This window comes from Nycticebus coucang, chromosome X (assembly GCF_027406575.1).
Source record: "Nycticebus coucang isolate mNycCou1 chromosome X, mNycCou1.pri, whole genome shotgun sequence".
Lineage (NCBI taxonomy): Eukaryota > Metazoa > Chordata > Mammalia > Primates > Lorisidae > Nycticebus > Nycticebus coucang.
In genome coordinates, this window is record NC_069804.1 from 18,030,356 (window position 1) to 18,036,047 (window position 5,692).

Here is a 5,692-nt window from a genome sequence, read left to right on the forward strand (position 1 = left end):
TTTTATTCATTTTGATAGAAATGAAATTAATTCTTAAATACTATATCTGAAGAAAATTTTTTTTTTTATTTTTAATTTCAGTGTGCTTGTTCATGTTTGTTTGAAGTACTCCTTTTCTGGTAATTTTCTTCTTTCTCCTGCGGTGCTGGCTGTTTTTGATGTTGTTGGTAGAGACGGGGTCTTACTCTGGCTGACTGCTGCTCGTATGGGTTTTGAACCCCTGAGCTCAGGTAATCCACCCGCCTCGGCCTCCCACAGCGCTGGGACTACAGGCGTGAGCCACCACGCCCGGCCAACCAGAAGGCTTCACTTAGGGTCTTTAGCTTGCCCTTCCATGTGACGTCACAACTGTCAGCAACGTCCAAGTCTTGGAAGCACGTGATTGTCTCGCGTGAGCCTCCCACGTAGCTGGGAGTATAGAGGCCCGCCCCATGGGCCGGCTATTTTTTTCAAGACAGAGGTCTCTTCTGGCTGTGGCTGGTGTGGAAGTTGTGAGGTGAGGCAATGCAATGGGCTTTGGCCTTCCAGGGTGCTAGGATTCCAGCATGGCGGCCAAAAAATAAATTTAGGGGTTCCACCGAGATTCGAACTCGGATCGCTGGATTCAGAGGCCAGAGTGCTACCCTTACACCATGGAACCAGCCCTGTGACTGGCAACTTTCCAATGACCCTTATATCTCTTTATGCCAGTGTGTGCCCACCTATTACTTCTTAATCATTTCATGGCACATGCGCTGTTGGTTTTTCCTTCCTGAGACATTCTACTTAGGATACTGATTTCCAGTTTCATCCAAGTTGCTGCAAAAGACATTGTTTCGTTCTGTTTTAGGGCTGATTCATATTCCATGGTATATATGGCATCGTTTGAAGTGATTTGGCTTCAATCAACGATATTCTTGTTTGGGGAGGTAGAATTTACATTTTATTCTTGCCCCAAAGGATTGTTTTCTTCAGTCCAAAAGGACTCAACTCCTTCCCTGGGCTTTGATGGAGCTCGTGGGGCAGCACCGGCACCTCCTATTCCGGGTGGAGGGTTTGGTCCTTCCCGGCTTCCCGAGAACACTTCCTGACTACCGTGCTGTGCATAGTACAACTCACACAGGAAGGTCGCTTCACAGAGAGCTTGGCAAGCACGGAGGCCTCCGAGACGCTCACCTCAGAAATAGCCCTGACAGCGGGGCCTCCACTTTGTTCCGATTGACGCTCGTCTTTAGAGCTTTGTTTCCAGGCATGCTCCGGGCACAGTTCGGGCAGCGAACGAGCTGCACATGGCCACGGCCCCTTTTGGAACGACTGTTGTTCCTTCTTTTCTTTGTCATCTTGGAAGCGAGGATGCCAAAGAACAATCAGTGATACTCTTTTCTTCAAACTAAAAAAGGCCACAAACTTTATTAAAAGTAAAGGAAACATTAACATGTACGGATGGCACATGGTGCCAATTTTAATCAGTGATCTTCTAAGTGAGGGGTCAAATAGCTTTCTTCAGCTTTACAAGAAAGAAATGTTTCTATATAAAAGCTAGCAGATTAATTAGATGGAAGGGGAACGTTATTTAGTATATAAAACAAAATAAAGCAAAGTATAAAAGAGAGATGGATGATACTGCAGAGACAAGAAATTAGAATGTCCCCTTTGAAGCTAAACAAATGTCAATTCCAAGAAGAAATACTATTTATTTGCCTTAAAAACTGTTTAAAAGTGGATTTATTGGTTTTTGTTTGTTTTCAAATTTATTTTTTTCCTTTTTTTTATTAAATCATAGCTGTGTACATTGATATATTCATGGGGCATCATTCACTAGCTTCACAGACCGTTTACCAAGTTTCACATATACCCTTGTAAGGATTTATTGTTTATTAACAAATGCGAAGACAAAACACATAATATGGAAATCTGATACTTGACCAACTGATGTTTGTGAATCTCTTTGGATGGAAAAACCAGCAACATTTTAAATTAAGACAAAGAATTTCATACAAAATTTCAATAAATGATTTTCAGGATTTAGGCATGAAATGCCATAAAAATAAAGGAAATGTTTAATATACAAAATTCTCAAACAGAATTACAAGAGCCAAAAATCTTCAAATGGCAGTGCTCTAACTTTAGCAGAAACTAAAATAGACATCATTGTAAGTGGAATTATCTGCAAATTGAGACTACAAGTTACCTAATGACTATCAAGTTCATGGTGTCACTGTTAGAAGAATTTGATGTTGTTCTCTACATTACATCATTACTCACTCAGGGGCATTATTTGGTAATAATAGCTCAAATAAAAAAACCACATCAAGATTTTCTAAAAATCTTTTATTTGTGGTCAAATAAAAAAACCACATCAAGATTTTCTAAAAATCAACCAAAAAATTAAATTAAATTAGAACTATTTGGTGAGTTATTCAATAAGCCATTTTAGGATGTGTAAATATATAGAATTTAGAGAATAAAATGAATTCTATGTATTTGATAATATATTATATGAACCAATTTATCCAAATATGTCTGTCTCCCTTTCTATATATTCTATATCTACAACTCTATATTACACCTGTTAAATATTTTGACCATTGCCCCCAGGCACAATTAACATTCTATATTGGTTTTCTGTCCTGGCCTCACCTTTTGGATGGCACACATGAAATTCACTTCCCAGCTCTGACCCTGTTATGTTAGCAATAAAGTCATACAGTTTACTGGAAAAAGGCAGCTTGCAAAGACATCTGTATAAGCCAGCTTTAAGAATCATATTCAAGAGGTCGAAAATTTCACATGGATTGATAAATTTGCCATAACTTGAAACAAATGACTATGTCTGTATCATCAATAGCCCCTACAATAAAAATAATTGCTAACATTAATCAGATGCTTCTCTGCCAGGCATGGTGTTTAGTATTACACATCCACTGATTCATTTAATCCTCAAGACAAATTCTGGAGATAGGCACTGTTTCTAGCCCAATTTAAAGATTTTACAGCATGCTGGTATGCTCTATTTGAATGCCCCACCTAAACCACTGTGGACCCATCGGGACCCTGCTCTGGGCTCCAGATTCCCTCACCCTCTGGATTCTGTTTGGGTTCAGCCAATGAGAGTCAGCACGGGTGATTGGAAGGTAACAGGGAGGGAGAGACAGAGAAAGAGAGAGAGAGAGATTGGGATATTTCTCCTCAGGTCCCTTCCTGCTCCACCAGCATGGCTATGGCAGCAGTATCTTCTGTCCAGTATCCTGCCCTCCATAGCCCAGTTCCTCCTGGAACCTGGTAACATCCTTCCTTTCCCTCCCCCGTTCTGGCCCAGGTGGGGGTAACAAGAGCAGCCCCCTCTTCCTAGTCTGGGTGCTCTGACATCTCTTGTTGGTCTCCTTAACCCTGCCCAGACGTCCATAAATACACTCTTTATTAAAGTGTGCGCACAGATTCCAGCGGAGAGTGTTTCTGTTTCTTGCTGGAACCCTGACCATCTGCTACAGGTCTTGTCTACTCAACTTCCATACGTACTGCCTTCTCCTAAATGCTGTATTTCTGCATATTTGTTTTGTCTGTTTGGCTTTATTTGAAGGGAGTTAATGTTATGCATAAAGTTACTTATTTTTCCAGTGGGTGATTGTTTTGACTCTTGGTTGGAGGAACCATCTTCTGTAGTTTTTATATATACATATTAGTGGATATTGATCCTCTCCATGGGATTACTACTTTGTATTTGTAAATGTGTAATTAGAAATTCTCAAGGGCTGGTATTCCGTTTGACACAAGCACACATTGTAGTAGCCAGCAAGCAATTTTTATCCCTATAAACCAAAATGCACATTGGGGGCATTTCTGGAAAATGTGATTAGTCAAATTTCAGCAAGATGCTGTTCACGGCTTTAGTGAGATCTGTGTGGAGAAGGACTTTCTTTATTGGTAGCCCAAGAGACTTAGGAGCTCAAATGCACTCTTTGGAAAACTTGAATATGTGTCTTATAATTTCCTAGATGCAAAAGTGTCCTTGGGTTGGGGTGGATTAATGTGAATTTGAAATGGGGGCATAAATTAGAAATAGAGTCTTGAATTGCACCTTCACAGTAGCTCCCAATTATTTAGAGGTTAATGAAAAAAAATTTAAATACTTATTCTGGGGTTTACATCCCTAGACAAACTCTGTATCAAATAATGTGTAAGACAGCCACACACATAATAGATTCTTTTTATTCTTTTAGACAGAGTCTTGCTATGTCACCCTTGGTAGCGTACTGTGGCGTCACACAACTCACAGCAACCTCCAGTTCTTGGGCTTAAGTGATTCTCTTGCCTCAGCCTCCCAAGTAGCTGGGACTACAGGCACTCATCACAAGGCCCGGCTATTTGTTTTTATTGTAGTTGTCATTGTTGTTTGGCAGGCCTGGGCCGGGTTTGAACCCACCAGACCCAGTGTATGTGGCTGGCGCCCTAGCCGCTGAGCTACAGGCGCTGAGCCCACAGTTTTTAACATAACATAAATGTAATCCAATTTTTCTTTGCCCAACCCTCACCATTCATATTTTCTTAGCCTCTGGAAATCTTCCATATAATTTCCGAGTTGACAGGATTGACCAGTTTTAATGGTGGTGACCAAGCAGAGCTATCTCTTTGTCTCCTCTTGCACAAACCCAAGAAATAAACAAAAAACAGATTATGAGTGCCCAAGCACAAGTCTGAATCACACTGTTGGTGAGGTACAGGATTTTCATCAAAATCAACCAACTCAATAACTGAACATTTACATATTTAATTTAATTTATTTATTATTGTTTTACAGAGGGGGTCTTGCTCTGTCACCCAGGCTGGAGTGCAGTGACAGGATCATAGCTCAATGTGGTCTTGGACTCCCGGGCTTAAGTGATCCTCCTGCCTCAGCCTCCTGTGTACCTGAGATTACAGGTGCATGCCACCATGCTTGGCCTTACATTTTTATTTTAAAGAGTTTTAATTTTTTGTACTTAATCATTTAAATGAGTAACTTCATAAGAATGTAGTGTTTTTAATGTTATTTGATAGCTTGAATAACATTGCAGTGTTGCTAAGGTAGAAAACAATTACAAAACATAGCACCCAATTTTATAGATATTAGGGCAGCAATACAACAAGGATCTCAAAATCCCAAACAAGATCCAAGACTTCAAAATCCTGCCTGCTGATTTCTGCCTGAAACGCTCAGAGGGAGTTTCACTCTTTTAGCATTAAAACAATGCCTGTTGAAATGCAAATACCACCACTGGAAGGTATTAGTAAATATTAGATTTGGCTTCATAAAACAGAAAACCCAAAATAACAATGGCTTAACACATAAGAGTCTGTTTCATCCTCACATATAATAAATCCACATGTAGGCAGACCAGTGTTGGAAGGGAAGTCTCATGTTCATCAAAGACCCAGGCCCCTTTAGGCTTTTTGCTTTGTTATCCTAAGCATGTGTGTTCCATCTCCCAGTTTCACTCAGAGTCCCAGATGGCTGCTGGAGTACAAACTGTCACATATGCATTCCAGTCAGCAGGAGAGAAGAATCTTTACCTGACATTGATCAACCCTGGCTGCATCGTAGGTTGGATAATGTAGTCTTATCACCAGTTCTATGGTAATTTAGAATAAAACTAAGATTCCATACCTAAGGAAGAAAGGTCATGCATCATCCTTGAGCACAAAAGAATAACTTTGTCATCTTTCATCAGTCGTT

The 5,692-nt window shown here is 40.2% G+C and overlaps 1 non-coding gene across 1 annotated transcript; it reads right to left on the reverse strand.

The window, feature by feature from the left end:
* Positions 1-569: 569 nt before the first annotated feature.
* Positions 570-640, reverse strand: TRNAQ-CUG (transfer RNA glutamine (anticodon CUG)). Its single transcript has one exon. It is a non-coding gene; the product is annotated as a tRNA-Gln (tRNA).
* Between the last annotated feature and the right edge of the window lie 5,052 nt (positions 641-5,692).